The following is a 17660-nucleotide window of genomic DNA, read 5'->3' as shown; positions in this document are numbered from 1 at the left end:
ATCTCCTCTCCACGTATGGGTTTTTGGAGAAGGAGAAAGCAGGCCTAGTATGAAGCCCTAGCTGCAAATGATGCCCTAATTCATTTGCAAGGAGACACAATCAACGTGTAGAAGTTAACGTTGGGTTCAATATGCAGTCAACATGTGGATGTTAACGCTGGGTTCACGCTGTCAGTGGATGTTAACACTGGGTTCAATACACAGTCAACGTGTGGGTTATACGTTGTCATATTCACGCGCTGGCATATACACATATCAAACACTATCATAAACGCTCCTCATGGATACACGCACCAACGCAGTCATGATACACATCAACACAGTCAAGATACGTTGCTCGTGGAAGTAGATACGCATATACGCAGATTGGAATACGTTGAAATGGAGATAAGAAGCCGCAGTTACCTAGAAGGTTTCGGTGCAGTCACAACCTCGATGCCAGGAGCAATCAATAATGCCATCGCAATAAAGAAGGGCCCTAGCAGTTTTAAACAATATTTTTAGGAATGTAAAGATCTGGGTTTTGATATTATAGATTTAAATGCCGATTCACTCAAAGTTCCTGAAGAAACTCTCTTGCGACTTATTTGGATAATAAAGAACGAGAGGCTAAAAGCAAAACCTCTATTTGGTATAAATTTTGAGAAATATGCTATACCATCGAAGGACGATAGAGCATTTGGGGCTTATATTGCTCCCACTCCAAAGGGATCAGAAATGATTGAAGATGTGGAGTTATTAATTAGAAAGGCAGAGAGATGTTTGGAGGCTGGAGCAGATATGATCATGATTGATGCAGATGGTATAAGTGGCTGTGTTGACATGTTGCGCACTGATGCTATAGCAAAAATAATTGGGCGGTTGGGACTAGAGAAGACTATGTTTGAAGTGGCTAGTCCAGACACATTTGAGTGGTTTGTCAGAAGATATGGATCAAGGGAATATAATACACTGCTCATCAAAGACCGAGCCGCAGTTATAAACACAACCGCTGTTATCTCAGGACCTGTCTACGGTCTTTATAATACCCTTACACGTAGTTAAAAGGAACAGCCTTGAACGCAGTCAAGGGAGACCCTTATTATGCTGTCCAGATGTATTAAACGGAAGCCCTAATACGCAGACCTGTAGCCTAATACGCAGGTCATGAATAGCATAAATGTGAAGCTGCAGTAATACATAGCTGTAGGTGACAGCGTGGTAAATACAAAGAAACAGTTTTTCTAAGCATATTGGACAGTGTAATATAATAGTGATCTGAAGATGTGGACAAAAGGACCATGTTACACACAACAATCCTGAGATATAGAACTCAGTGTCTTATGACAAGGGTAGCATGATAATCATGCACATTAGCAGGGAGCTACATGATGAATGGGCAGCATGATAGATTAGATCATGGGCAGCATAGTGATCATGAGCTGCATGATGATGCATGATGCAGCATGATGGTGCTACATGGTAAGGTGCAGCAAATGGACGAAAGGCAGCACTACGATAGGTGAAGCCGTCACCTTAGAGAATCAGTTGAAGCAAAATGTCTTCAACTAATCTCATTGTTATAGAAGATGATCTATGCTTAGATCTAGACAAGTCAAAGTGTTGACTTCTGTTGTAATTGTACTCTCTCTCTCTCTCTCTTTCTTTGCTGAACTTTGAAGATAAAAGAAGATTTGATCAAAGGGTTTCCCCACACATTGTGGGGTTTGTCCCTGGCTCGCGCCATATCTTGTGTCCTCTTGCCTTGGCTTGTCTTCTGCGATTTTATATTTATGTTCTATCTGCAGTTTATTGTAATGGTGATGTGATTGCTAACTGTGAAAATTTAAATAAATTGCTCTAGCATAGAACATACCTAATCTTAACATGGTATCAGAGCTAAGGTGAAGACAATGCCCAAGCAAGAGTGAAAGAGCAATCACCAAATACAGTTGGGACAAGACAAAAGGATCAATGGGTTCTTCACAATTCACTTAGGGTGAAGTCGAAGCAGAGCATATTATCAGAATGGCACAACAGAACTTCTGATGGCATACCTAAAGATCACTTCATTGGGAAGTTCGGATCTAAGGCTGGAAGGAAAGGTAGATGTCTTGATGATAAGTTCGACCCTTATGCGAAGGAGTGTCAAAATGACAGAGATGCAGGTCATCAAAAACACGGTCGACTCCTCCTGGAAGCAAGGAACCACAGTAATGGAAGTCGAAGGTTCAAAGGTGGCACTTATCGATGGAAAGGTACGTGTTTGAAAATAGATTTTTTAAAGATATTTTTTGAGTTCAGGGTTGTATCAAGTTGCAGGAAGTCCACTGGGGACCATGTCCATTGACTCAGCTCTAGAGGTCTGTGAGTCAAATGGTGACTAGGAGGCCTGAATTCAAAAGGAAGCATGAAGGTACATGTCTGAAATGTACCAAAAGGAAAATATTATAAGGGTACCATTCCCCTCATGCAGCAGGTTCACAGGTTTGGAACAGCCCGAGGAGTTTGAGAATCATGATCAAGGAATCTCATGTATACAGGTGGAAGAAAGCCCTCTATGGCTTGAAGAAAAACACCTCAGGCATAATATGAGAGGATTGATAGCTGTCTAATGCAGCTGAGATTCACTAGGAGTGAAACCGATCCAAACCATTACTCGAAGGTTGTGGATGATAAACCTCTCGTACCGGCACCTATGTCTGACAGGTGCAGACCCTCTCATTTATAGGAGACAGAGGGAGTTGGATCCTGAATGTGGATAGATAAGATGCAAGCTTGTGATTGCCTCGAGGATCTTAACTTTCAAAAGTTATATGGTAATGATGTCAGACCAGATTTGGGAAATGCCTCTGAGTTTCTTAAACTCATTCGCGTTGATGTTCTTGGAGAACCTCCGTCTGGACATCTGTGTTGCAGTTAGCATGGTGAGCTCATATTTGGTTGAGCCTCACTAGATTGGTGCCAAGAATCTTCTAAGATATCCTCAGGGGCACAATCTCTCATGAATTAAGATACACTACCAGAAATATGAAACCACATGATTATTCAAATGATGAGTGGGCAGGAAGTATGGAGGATCACTAGAGCACTTCTCAGTGCTGTTTGGAATTTGCCTTGATATCCTGTATGAGCAAGAAGCAGAAGTCGGTGACTCTGAGCACCACCAAGGCAGAATACATTGCTGATAGTATGGCCTTCTCTGAGGCAGTCTGGTTGCTGAAGCTCTTCAGTGAGCTGTTTGTACACATGATGAATACCATTGTGAATCTCTGTGACAACCAGAGATGGGATTCGATTATTGAGGAATCCCGTATTTGACAATTGCTCCAACAGATAGTACTGCCTTATCTGGGATATGGTAAGTCAATGATCAAGGAGGCTCCATCACACTGAGATGATGTATAGGACAGAGCCCTGAGGAAAGATCAAATTTGTGATTTTCCCGAACGACTTGGAGTCGTCGAGAGACCTTTGTAAAAGGGTCCTGCATGCTACATACATTGAGCTCTAGGAGCTTTGGGGGGCTTGCAGTTCTATTGGAGCAACATACGACCACAGGGTGACTCACCCTCCCCTAGTGGTGCACACTGAAACAAGATGATTCGCTCTCTTGTGGGACAAGATGATTCACTCTCTTGTGTAGCAGGATGATTAGTTCTCCTGTGAGGCCTGGATTGATGTGTTCTCCATGGCAATTGTAGCAGGATTGATGTGTTCTCCTGTGAGGCCTGGATTGATGTGTTCTCCATGGCGATTGTAGCAGGATTGATGTGTTCTCCTGTGAGGCCTGGATTGATGTGTTCTCCATGGTAGCCTGGATTGATGTGTTCTCCATGGTGATTGTAGCAGGATTGATGTGTTCTCCTATGAGGACAGGATTGATTAAGTTCTCATGTCGAGGCATCCTACCCATGCAGTCTGGGACTCATGGGAAGTACCTCTCATCTGATCAATGAGCAGGGAAATGAAGTTAGGGACCATAGTAGTACTGATGGACACATCGTTGTATCTACCGTACTCCCTACGCTAGGATGTCCTCCATTGATCTGGGATCAATGATACTAGTCTTGGACCAGTGGTAGGAGTTGTACATGCTATGACGGTGACTTCGGGTCGGCTGAGACTGATCTGGGACCAATGGTACATACTCCGAGACTGACTTCGTGTCAGTGCAGTACTGGTCTGGGACCAGTGAGAGTGGTACATACTATGATGCTGACTTCGGGTCGGTTGAGACTGGTCTGGGACTAGTGGTACACTCTCTGAGACTGCGATACTAGTCTGGGACCAGTGGTAGGAGTGGTACTTACTATGAAGCTGACTTCGGGTCAGTTGAGACTGGTCTGGGACTAGTGGTATGCACTCTGAGACTGACTTTAGGTCAGTGGAGAATGATATGACTCATTCTCGATGAATTCTTCTTCTTCATAGTTCAACGGAGATGAGCAGAGCAGAGCAGAGCCAACAGAGCAAAGCTAGCAGAGCTGAGCTGAGTAGAGCAGAGCTAGTCGAACCAGCAGAGCTGAGCCGAGCAGAGCAGAGCCAGCAGAGCTGAGCCGAGCAGAGCAGAGCCAATAGAGCTGAGCAAAGCAGAGTAGAGCTAGCAGAGCCAACAGAGCTGAGCAGAGCAAAGCTAGCAGAGCCAGCAAGAGTTGAGTAGAGCAAAGCAAAGCCAGCAGAGCTAAGCAGAGTAGAGCAGAGCCAGCAGAGTTGAGCAAAGATGGGCAGAGCAGTGCAGGGCACTGATGGCAGAGATAGTACAGTCAGACATATGGATCAACAGATGGAGTTCCCCCTAGTTGAGAGGGAGTGTTAAATTGGCAACTAGGGCCAAACTCCATATGGGTCAGCTTATTTATGGCAGCTGATATTTTTATTGGATCCCTCTCGTCGAGAGGTGTAGGATTGATCCAAAGATCATCCGATTCCGATAAGTATTTATGGAGATATGAAATTATTTTGTTTATGTAATTATTATCAAGCCGACCAGCTCTTATGTAGGCTCTAGAAGCCCAATCGACGTGTCTATTCATCACCCTAATTTTAGTATAAATATAAGAGGATTTGATGTCATTTAGACACACTCTTCATGCGATCTCCTCTCCACGTCTGGGTTTTTGGAGAAGGAGAAAGCAGGCCTAGTATGAAGCCCTAGCTGCAAATGATGCCCTAATTCGTTGCCAAGGAGACACAGTCAACATGTAGGAGTTAACGTTGGGTTCAATACGCAGTCAACATGTGGATGTTAACGCTGGGTTCATGCTGTCAGTGGATGTTAACACTGGGTTCAATACACAGTCAACGTGTGGGTTATACGTTGTCATATTCACGCGCTGGCATATACACATATCAAACATTGTCATAAACGCTGCTCATGGATACACGCACTAACGCAGTCATGATACAAATCAACACAGTCAAGATACGCTGCTCGTGGAAGTAGATACGCATATACGTAGATTGGAATACGTTGAAATGGAGATAAGAAGCCGCAGTTACCTAGAAGGTTTTGGTGCAGTCACAACCTCGATGCCAGGAGCAATCAATAATGCCATCGCAATAAAGAAGGGCCCTAGCGGTTTTAAACAGTATGTTCAGGAATGTAAAGATCTGGGTTTTGATATTATAGATTTAAATGCTGATTCACTCAAAGTTCCTGAAGAAACTCTCTTGCGACTTATTCGGATAATAAAGAACGAGAGGCTAAAAGCAAAACCTCTATTTGGTATAAATTTTGAGAAATCTGCTATACCATCGAAGGACGATAGAGCATTTGGGGCTTATATTTCTCCCACTCCAAAGGGATCAGAAATGATTGAAGATGTGGAGTTATTAATTATAAAGGCGAAGAGATGTTTGGAGGCTGAAGCAGATATGATCATGATTGATGCAGATGGTATAAGTGGCCGTGCTGACATGTTGCGCACTGATGCTATAGCAAAAATAATTGAGCATGTGGGACTAGAGAAGACTATGTTTGAAGCGGCTAGTCCAGACACATTTGAGTGGTTTGTCAGAATATATGGATCAAGGGAATATAATACACTGCTCATCAAAGACCTAGCCGCAGTTATAAACACAACCGCTATTATCTCAGGACCTGTCTACGGTCTTTATAATACCCTTACACGTAGTTAAAAGGAACAACCTTGAACGTAGTCAAGGGAGACCCTTATTACATTGTCCAGATGTATTAAACAGAAGCCCTAATACGCAGACCTGTAGCCTAATACGCAGGTCATGAACAACATGAAAGTGAAGCTGCAGTAATACATAGCTGTAGGTGACAGCGTGGTAAATCTAAAGAAACTATTTTTCTAAGCATATTGGACAGTGTAATACAATAGTGATCTGAAGATGTGGACAAAAGGACCATGTTACACACAACAATCCTGAGATATAGAACTCAGTGTCTTATGACAAGGGCAGCATGATAATCATGCACATTAGCAGGGAGCTACATGATGAATGGGCAGCATGATAGATCAGATCATGGGCAGCATAGTGATCATGAGCTGCATGATGATGCATGATGCAGCATGATGGTGCTACATGGTAAGGTGCAGCAAATGGACGAAAGGCAACACTACGATAGGTGAAGCCATCACCTTGGAGAATCAGTTGAAGCAAAATGTCTTCAACTGATCTCATTGTTATAGAAGATGATCTATGCTTAGATCTAGAGAAGTCAAAGTGTTGACTTCTGTTGTAATTGTACTCTCTCTCTCTCTCTCTCTTTCTCTGCTAAACTTTGAAGATAAAAGAAGATTTGATCAAAGGGTTTCCCCACACATTGTGGGGTTTGTCCCTGGCTCACGCCATATCTTGTGTCCTCTTGCCTTGGCTTGTCTTCTGCGATTTTATTTTTATGTTCTATCTGCAGTTTATTATAATGGTGATGTGATTGCTAACTGTGAAAATTTAAATAAATTGCTCTAGCATAGAACATACCTAATCTTAACAGCCTGATTATATTCCTGATTCAGAGGTCTTGTTTCAACTTTGTTTGGATCCTAGGCCATGGAGGGGGTTCGTGGGAAATGCCCTTAAAACAAAATTAGAGAAAAGTTTCCTTGTAAAATATTGTAATTTCATAGTGAATTGGTCCCATTCATTTGGAAGAAGATCTAGCAATAGAAGCTATGGAAATTTAGGGTTTTTTTTCCATATAAGGAAACCCTCAATTTATAAGAGGGAATTTTATTACGGTTGTGTATTATTCTGTGAGAAAAAGAGAGGACACTTTATGAGAGAAAAGAGGAAGTTACAACAGATTTGTTGTAGGTTGTATCTCTTCAGTTTGCTAGATAATATGAAAGGAATGATTGGTTATTTCTCTGTAAATGTAGCCCAAATTAGGTGAACCATGTATATTTGTGTCTCTCTTGTTTTATGGTTTTATGTGTTTGTGTTTCCACAATATTTTATGTTTTTCATTACTCTGTTATGTAATTTCTTACAACAAGTTTTAGAAACAAAGGTCTATTTGGCTAATAAACTCCCAAGAATGAAGGGTTCCTAGTTTGAATGGGAGAAATGGTGGAAGATGGTAGGTTTAGGGTTGATAAATTCAACTATAAAAAATATTAGCTATGGAAGATGCAGATGGAGGATTATTTGTATCGTGAAGATATTTACGTACCATTAAGTGGAAAAAAAGGAATCCAATGATCCTTATGCAGGAATGAAAAAAAATACAAATATACAAATAAGCATAGAGATGCATCAGAAATAAAACTTCATTTCATTAATATCAAAGAACTGAAAGAGGCTTACATACAGAAATGGAAATAAACTAGCTGAGGCGATGATAGCTTATCTATAAGAAGAGATGTGGCGGCTACATGCCTTTGAATTGTGTTACAATGAAGCTCAAAGGCCTATTTATTATTGAAAAACCATGGAAAATCATAAACATCCAAAAACCTAACCCTAGGAGATGAAGCACCAAAATTGTGGGCCACGTTTGGATAAATTGGTACTTCAACTTCCCAAAGTCGTAACTTTGGCATACGATCTCCATTTGGCTATCATAATACCTCGTTTCGAAGATCTTGAAGAGGAGGCTACATAAAAATAGTAAACTAATTTAATACTTTTCCATTCTCTCCATTTTCCGTAAAAAAAAAAACATCTTTTAGTCCCTCAAAATGACTCTGGAAGTTTAGGACTTGAAAAACTACCAAAAATAGTAAGTTGTGCTACAATTAAGGAAACTGAAAAGAAACAATAGTGGGGTCCAAGTGGAATACGCGGGTGGTCACCAATATCTACCTAGATCAGTCCTCCTCCCTTAGGAAGAAATGGTCCCCATTGCATTGAGTGTTTCCATTAAATGGCGAAAATTCTCTTGAACTTGGTCCCTAGTGAGCCATTTGACTTGGTGCAGGAGTTGGCTAACTTTGACAGGCCGATATAGTTGGATCTTCTGCTAGCGAGTGTTCTTGATTTCTGTGTCCATGGTCTGATTAGTTGTGGCCTATTCCATGTAGTATGGGTTTAACTCAATTGGTGTGAGTTTTTCTACAATGTTTGATGTGTCCAGTAATGGTGGAAAGTATGGTCAAAGGCAGTCCACATTAAACATTGGGTGCAAGCCAAGGAATGGTGGAATGTTGAGCTTGAAAGCATTATCCCCTACAACCTTAGTGATGGTGTAAGGCCAATAACATAGTGGGTGAAGATTGCAGTGGGGCCCAACGAGGTGCTTGTTCTATAGACGTAACCAAACTTTGTTGCCCACCTTGAACTTTTATGGAACCTAACGCTAATCATGAAACTACTTGTACTTAGCATTGACTCTATCCAGTATGTCATGGACCTACTAGAGTCTGTGCTAAATGCACTCAATGAAGCTGTTAGCCCTGCAATATTTGGACGTGACATGAGCCGAATATGCCTGAGTAGCGGAAAAGGGTATGACCACATCAATGGGACATAGTGGCTGGAATCCCAAACCCACCTGAGAGGGGCTATGGCCAGTTGAGCTATGGAGAGATTTGTTGTAGTTGTGCTAGACATAGGGGAAGTTATCATCACATGTGCATGGATGCTTCAAGTTGGACATATGCAGAAGGTTTATGATCATCCTATTGATGACCTCTGTTTGGCCATCAGTTTGGGGTTGGAAGCCCAAGGACTTAGTGAGTTTGGTATTGAACATCAACCAGAGACTTGACCAAAATGTACTTAGGAACATGTTTTCTTGATCTGAGATAATGGACTGTGAGATCCCAAAGTGTACCCACACTCATTCAAACAAGAGCTTAGTATTAGCTACTACTATGATACTCTTCTAGAAGGCCGTCATAATGGCCATCTTAGAGAATATGTCAACAACCACGAAAACGCAGTTGTTGCCATGCTTAGTAGAAGGAAGTTCTGACATGTAATGCATAGAGATATATTCTCAAGGTTGACTAAGAGTAGGAAGAGGAATGTATAGGCCTTGCTTCTTTATGGTTGGTTTGGAAATGGCACAGGAAGTGCATGATTTGATGTACTTCCCAACATCCTGTCAAAGTTTCAACCAATAAAAATACTTTGGAAACACTTCCACTATTTTCTCTACCCTAAAATGTCCAGTGACCCAACTATAGTGCGCCTCCCAAATCATCTTGGACTCTCACAGGAAGGAACAAAAAGGTGTTCCAAGTGGCATAACATTGCATCCTAGAGGTGAAAATTTGGAACTTGCTTGCCTTCTAGGAGCATCTGGTATGTGTTGCTTCCACCTATGCCTTCTTTAAGTTAGCAGGTTAACAATGAGAAAAAGGATCACCATAAGGTTGTCAGCAGGTGTCTCAACCTAACTTTCTCCCTCTGGGACCATGACTTGAGGAAGAGACCCTTCAGTAGCCCCAAAAACACAGATTTCTAGTTCTTGCATGAGCTTTGGAGTTTGTTGTCTTGATTTAGCATTTGGTTCATTTCATTGTCATATTTTTCCATTACTCCAATTCTGAAATAAGATCTCACTCATGCTTTCATTCCCTTCAGCACTTTCTTCATGCATAATATAGGTGATTGATTCATGCTTTTCTAGTTTATGAAAATGTATCTTGTTGCATAGTTATTTGAAAACACACATGTTTCAAGAAAAGAAGGTACTTCAAGAGGAGACCTAGAATTCATCACCAGGAACCACCTTCCACTTCATCCGCCCTAGCCATCTCTTGTTCCACCATCACCCTCACTAGTTTTTTTGTCATTTTTCATTAAAATTCCCCAAGATCAAATTTAGCCATCCATGATCTTGGATATTGACTCCTGAGTGTTCCTAGACCTTCTAAACACCCCATCCCACTCATCACACACCTTTTAAAAGCTTCCCAACACCTCCAACACCTCCAACACCTCACAATTAGCTCTCGGTCGTATCTTGTAGGTTTCCTGTAATTCCTACAGGATCATCTTGTAGCTTTCTAGTACATCCTATAGGTTTTCTTGAAACGGCCTGTTTTGAGGCCGAATTGATGGGGAACCTATAGGAAGTCACAAAAAGACTCTTAGGACCCTTCCACACCATCCAACCACTCCATAAGCCTTTTAGCCATCCTCAATCACCTTCCATCCACTAGTCGCATCCACAAGAACAATTGATTTACATACTTGATTTTGCCTAAAAAACCAAAAAAGTGAAAACATATTTAGTTTTGTTTTCTTGCACACACATTAGTATGCTTTGATTCTCTTTACTTCTGTAGCTTAGATAGCAGCATTAGGTTAGTGATGATTTAGAAATTCTACTTAGCATAGTTGTTTAAATGGTTAATCAGGATATGGTGTGATTTAGCATTTCATGTTGTTTTCTTCATTGCCGCAGTAGTGTAGCTCTCTTAGAATAGATTTTCTCTTCTTCCATCAAAGAATCAAGCTTCTTCTGAATCTATAGAAGTCTAGCTTGGAACCCCTGGGGTCTCTCGTCAGATGAACAGTGAAAACATGCAAGACCTTCACTTTTACTTGTGCATATAGCACTGTCACCTCCAAGTTTGTACGAACCCTGGGTTGATAGTAATGTTGGTAGCCTAGGAGTTGCAGCATCCTTGCTACAATACTGGCACTGATCACTTTTTGGCGTTATTGTCGGGGAGGTGTCTGAGTAGAATGTGATTACTACATTCTTTTCTTCTACTTCTTGTCTTCAATTTTCTACCATTAGTTTATTTCTGCAAAAGTAATCTGGTAGCTTCCTTTCTTTCATTTTTCATTATTTGCTTTCCTTTCCGTTCTATAAGTAGAATTTCAATTCATCAAGTAGTTTTTTCATTCTATATGTGATTTTCATTCAATCAGAAATTTCATTTCTGCAAAGTACTTTCCAGTTTAAAAAAATTACAAAACCAACCCAAAAAAATTTCCTTTCATGCCTCGTACGAATAGGGACACATTAGGGAAATTTTTTCCAAATACCCCCACTACATCCAACAACCAACCTTCTCTCTTCTTCGGTGGTTGTGAACTAGAGGAACCTTTAGGTGAGAAACCTGACATATTTTAAGAACCTACAGGGGAAGAAGAAGAAGAGAAACCCATTCCTATTGAACCAATGGCTGAAAACCAAAATGACAGAGGGAATAGAGAGAGAGTTGAGGGTACGTTCCTCATTAGGGAAACCAACGGGGATACTAAGATGAAGAATATAAGCACCTCTTCCCTACGTCATTCCCATGGCCTGAGCACAAAAGACTCCAACACTTTCCTATTTGAGTTTTCTGTTATATGCCGAACCTATGACTATATGGATGATGAGAAAAAGTTAAAACTATTTCCATCTACCCTCAAGGATGCAGCATTATGCTGGTTCATGGGATTACCTGGAGATAGCATCACAACTTGGGCTTAGATGCAGCAGGCTTTTAACAACAAATATTGGGACTACTGTAGGTCAAAGGATACTAAAGAAGAAATTTTTAGGATGACCATAGGCCAGGATGAATCCTTAGAAGACTACGAAGAAAGATTCTAGCTCAGTTACAAAAGGGCCAGGTGCACACTTGACCCTGAGTCACTAAAGCTGGTCCTGCTTAGGGGAGTAAGAGAAGACCTTCTGGATACCTTACACTTGTTAGCAGGAGGAGATATCTACCAATTACCCTATGAGGATATCAAGATTGTCTTTAGAAACCATTCTAGGGTAGCCAGGAAAAAGGGTAGGGGTAGTCAACCTATGGTCAGTACTTCATCTTCCAACTCATCCATCAAGGGTTAAATTGGAAATATGTTGGAAGATTTCAAAAGTGAGATGTTGCAAACACTTTCCTTGCAAATGGACACCATGAACATCAAAAGGAAGCAAGAGGAACCAGAGAGAGCCTTGGCCATATTTTGTCTTAGATGCACCAGGAGGCATCCTAGGAATGAATGTCCATTGAACTGTATTGAAATTTGCTCGGTCTGTGAAGAGAACCACTGCACGGACAAGTGGCCTTCATTACCCAAACTAAAAGTAGTATATCAAGGAGCTGAAGGGGTTACTGAGCAGCTTTGCTACATTAACCAAAGGAGGCCTCCTAGGCCTAGATCATACCAACAGTGCATGCAAGGTTCATCACATGCATATTACAACCCCAACCAAAACACAACTATACCTTCTTGGGGATCCCTTACTCATCCTTCCTGGTCTACACCCCCTCCTTGGTCCCATGCATCTCAGTATCATTCCCATCCAGCTAGCCAGTCATTTCAACCTTACGCTCCACCACAACCTCAGTGGAATACACCACTCCAGGGGTGGAGGCCCCAATACAACAATGCTCCAGCTCTATTGCCTCCACCACCTGCCCAACCACAAATCCTACACTCTGCTCCACCCAAGCAACCCCAGATGCCTGCCCAGCCAAATCCGAACCTGAAAAATAGGCAGGCTCAACAAGTATACAGTGGAGAGACATCATATCCAGCTTATGCTGTGGAAATCCAGGAGATTAACCTAAGATCTGGGAGAGTCCTCTCGGATAACCAACCTCCCCCTCCACATAGGGAGGCTGAGGAAGAAAGAGATGAAAGAAACCATAAAGTAAATCCACCCTTTCTTGAGAGATTAGCCCAACCACTCCAACCTACCCCAGAAGAAACTGAACTTGTGGGAGAATTGAAAAATCTATGTGTAAAGATCCCCCTTCTCTAGGCAACAAAATATGTTCCCATTTACAATAAGTTGATTAAGGAGAAATTATTCAAGCATCTAGGAAGAAGAAAAAGGGATGCCCCTACCATTAATGTCATTGGGCAGTTGTCCGACATAATGCTAGAGTAGGTAATATGTTCGAAATATTTGGACCCTAGAAGCCCTGTTGTAGATGTGCACATCAATGACACCATTGCCCCGCACACTTTGATCGATCTTGGGGCTGCCATTAATGTGATGAACAAGGACACCATGCTCAAACTCAACCTCCAAGGGTCATTGAGGAAGACCACAACAGTTCTACAACTTGCAGAACGTTGCACAATCACCCCTGAGGGAATTGTGGACGATGTGATGGTCTCCATTGACTCCTGGGAGTACCCTGCAGATTTTGTAGTTCTCTAGCCTAAGGCTAAGCTCACTGGTTATCCTCTCATCCTTGGGAGGCCATGGTTGGCCACAGCCAATGCTTACATTAGTTGCAGAGCTGGGAATATGACCATCAAGAACAGGCATATGTCTAAGCAGTTAGGCCTATATCCTCCTACTCAACCTTCTCTAGAGCATGATTTACCTTTATGGTTGGAGGAGGAAGAAGATGAGGTTTATTTGGCCCAACTTTATGCTTTAGAAGCAACCATGGGAGGACAGAAAGATGAGGATGACTTGATTGAACACCTGCTCCAAAGTCCAACTCCTGGTTCATTACCATTAGAAGAAGAAGCGAGGGAAACCTAGAACAATCATCCAATTGACTTGTTCTTGGCCGATTCCAACCCACTCCATGTAAAAAACATAGAATTCGGCCCAGAGAAAACCTTGAAAATTAATCCATCCCTTTCTTCTCTCGAAGAGGAAAAGCTATGCAACATGTTAAAAGAAAACTTAGAAGCCTCTGCTTGGAGTTACAAGGAAATGAAGGGAGTACACCCCTCAGTGTGTACTCACTGCATATACATCAAAGAAGGTTGCAAGCCGGTCCAAAAACCACAAAGGAGGATGAATCCAACTCTTAAATATATAGTCAAAGAAGATCTGCAAAAATTGCTAGATGCAGGATACATTTACCCTATCTTCGATAGTGAGTGGGTCTCCCCTTTAGTGTTAGTTCCCAAGAAAAATGGTAAGTGCAAGATTTGTGTCAATTATAGGGAGTTGAACAAAGCCACAAACAAGGATCATTTTCCCCTACCCTTCATTGACCAAGTGCTAGACGAACTGGCAGGGAAAAAGTTTTTTTCTTTCCTAGTTGGATTAAGTGGGTACAACCAAATCCAAATCTACCCAGAAGACCAGGAAAAGACCACATTCACCTGTCCTTGGGATACTTTTTCCTATAGGTTCCTTCCTTTTACCCTATGCAATGCTCCTGCCACTTTCCAGAGAGTAGTCTTGAGTACTTTCGCCAAATTAGTACATGATGCGATGGAAATTTATATGGATGATTTTACACCTTATGGCATTGATTTTTAAGAATCCCTGACTAACCTAGGCAAAGTACTACACAAATGCATTGAAATGAACCTATCTCTCAATCCTAAAAAATGTGAATTCTTAATGACTGAAGGGACTGTGCTAGGTAATTCAATATCTCAGCAAGGATTGCAGGTGGACCTGAACAAAATACCAATCATCCAAAGGGTCCCACCTTTGCAAAAGTAGAGAGATGTTAGGAGTTTCCTAGGGTTAGTTGGATAGTACCGAAGGTTCATAAAGGACTTCAGCAAGTTGGTCTCTCCATTATTTGGGTTGTTGGCCAAAGATTCTGAGTTTATATGGTCAAAAAGTTGTCAAGAGGCCTTAGACATTCTAAAGGCTAAGTTAACCACTGCACCAATTCTTCAAGGCCCAAACTAGGCCCTCCCATTTCATATTCATGCTAATGCCTCACACAAAGCCATAGGAGCAGCCTTAGGTTAGGTAGAGGAAAAACTACCTTATGCCATCTATTTTATCAGTAAGAACTTGTCAAAGGCTGAGCTAAATTATACAGTGATCGAAAAGGAACTCCTGGCTATTGTGCATTCATTAAAAAAATTTAGGCATTACATTACAGGCTATCAAACATTTGTGCATACTGACCATGATGAAATCAAATATTTAATGAACAAACCAGATGTGAATGCTCGAATTATAAGATGGTTGCTTTTATTACAACAATTTGATCTAACCATTATTGATAAGTCTAGTAAGGAAAATGTTGTTGTAGACTTTTATCTAGGGTGAATCAGCCTGCAGGTGAACAGGGAATGGTGGATGACCAGTTACCAGATGAGAACGTATTTGCTATTTCAGTTCTCTCTCCATGGTTTGCTAATATAGCAAACTATTTGGTATCAACACAGTTCCCACCAAACTTTCCATCCAAAGAAAAGAGCAATATAGTCAGGAAAAGTGCCCCCTTCACTTGGATTGGGGGGAATCTTTTCAAACTTGGCCTAGATCAAATCCTGAGAAGGTGTGTAAGGGAAGAGGAAGTTTTTGACATCCTTCTGACCTGTCATGATGGGCCTTGTGGAGGTCACTTTGCAGCAAAATGGACAATATTAAAAGTGTTACAAGCAGGCTATTATTGGCCCACTCTTCATCAAGATGTGAAAAAGTACACTAGTTAGTGTGATCGGTGCCAGAGGATGGGAAAGCCTACTCTAAGAGATGAAATGCCCCTATAGCCTCAAGTGACTTTCAAGCCATTTAACAAGTGGGGCATGGACTTCATTGGGCCTATCAACTCTCCTTCAAAGCAAAAACAATACATTATTGTGTGCACTTATTATTTGACTAAATGGGCTAAAACCAAGGCAATTAAGGCATCAACAAAAGAGAAGGTGGTTGATTTCCTAAGGGAGAATGTATCCTACAAATTTAGGTACCCTAGAGAGCTAGTAACAGACCAAGGCAACGAGTTTACCTCCAACATGATTGAAGAACTGCTCAGCCATCACAAAATCAAGGATAGGTCCTCCACTCCCTATCATCCACAAGCTAATGGGCAAGTGGAGGTGACCAACAGGGCATCTTAACAAAGGTAGTGAGCAGCAGCAGGAAGGATTGGGAAGAGAGATTAGTTGAGGCCACCTGGGCCTATAATACCTGATCCGAAATGGGGCTTAAAGGCTTCTTGTCATGCTTACAAGAACCTCTCCCACTCCAAAGCTTATATATTCCCAAGATCTAGCTTATGATTGATAATTTGTGGAATAAATAACTTGAAATAGGTGTATGATTTTGTTTTTACTTTAACTATTAAGTGCTTTAAGTTTATTTGCATGAACTGATATAAAACATATAACAGCAATTATAATGCAAACAATAACCAACACACATAACAACAATATAATTAGGAGTTCACCCTAATATCTTAGGCTACGTCTCCATGAGCTCTAATCAACTCAACTAGGCTCTTTGGGATTATGGTAATTCTTATTTTACAAGTTCCACACACAATTCCATTAGTTTACAACTGAACCTATGGGTTTAGAATACCATCTTATCCCGCTGGCTGTCCATACCTCTGGTGGCTCTTTTGCTGTCCTCCCAACCTCTGGGGCACTCTACGAATCCACAGCTCTACGACTCTTTGGCCTTCTGCACTCTGCAACTCTGTTGCACTCAAGCTTCTGAGGAACTACAGCTCTGGCCTCCCAACCTCAAGTGGCTTTGGGCTCTACCAAGCCTCCAACCTCTAGTGGTTTGTTGGATTTACAACTCTATGTCTCTCGGCTCTTTTCTCAGCTGTAAGCTCTCTAGAGAGAGGACTTCCCTGAAGGGAGACTTACTTCTCTGCTGCTACATGTTTGTGAGCCCCCCTTGTGAGATTCATACTCTCTGGCTTTTGAGGAATCCTCTGACTCTGCGGCTCCCCCAACCATTCCTCTGTCTCTCATCATGAGGAATCATTCCTTTGTGGCTCTATGTCTCTTTGGCTAGCCCTCTGGCTCACTGGCTCTATGGCTCCACGCCTTCTATAATGCATTCCTGTTACAAAACACCCGTTTATAGCGTGGCATAGGTGCGAGAGACTGTTTCCAATGGAAATGAACTCGCGGGCACAGGAAACCCTGTCGTTTAGCCTTCCTCCTGCAATCATCCCGTATTCCAACACGTCATGGCAATACAAAGAGAAACACACGAAAAATACATTATTATCCGTTTAGCCGGACTTCAAATAATATAGAATTGAATCTATATCCCTCTCGGGTCTGTGTTCTTCATCGCTCATTGTAAATCGCGCCTATGGCCAAACACCAAATACACAAAAATACACTGAAAATATGAAAATTCGGATTTCAAATTTATGCAATTGCATTCATAAACCTCAGCGGGTCTGTGCCTCGATTGCATATCACAATGGCAACAGGCATATGTCAACGACCCTTTATATGGTTGCGATCCCGATCGCCAATTGCCAATATCAGCGCATCACATATCGAAATCACAACGGCCCGGGGATCTATACAACTTTCCAATGGACTATGCTGACCCGATATATATCGCCGATGCTGATCCGCCGATCCGATCATCACAATCGCAAGTCACCCATCGC

The 17660-nt window shown here is 41.7% G+C and overlaps 2 pseudogenes; both read left to right on the top strand.

The window, feature by feature from the left end:
• The first annotated feature begins 381 nt into the window (after positions 1-381).
• LOC149152717 (protein HEAT-STRESS-ASSOCIATED 32 pseudogene) lies at positions 382-1044 on the top strand (annotated as a pseudogene).
• A 4413-nt stretch (positions 1045-5457) lies between these two features.
• The window catches only part of LOC149152716 (protein HEAT-STRESS-ASSOCIATED 32 pseudogene), a 110832-nt pseudogene continuing 98629 nt past the window's right edge, over positions 5458-17660 (top strand).

The sequence above is a fragment of the Pinus tabuliformis genome, chromosome 9, assembly GCF_031772625.1.
Source record: "Pinus tabuliformis cultivar Carrire ecotype Pingquan chromosome 9, CPIR1, whole genome shotgun sequence".
Lineage (NCBI taxonomy): Eukaryota > Viridiplantae > Streptophyta > Pinopsida > Pinales > Pinaceae > Pinus > Pinus tabuliformis.
The sequence above is the reverse complement of the archived record's forward strand: the minus strand, read 5'-3'. Positions and strand labels throughout refer to the sequence as shown.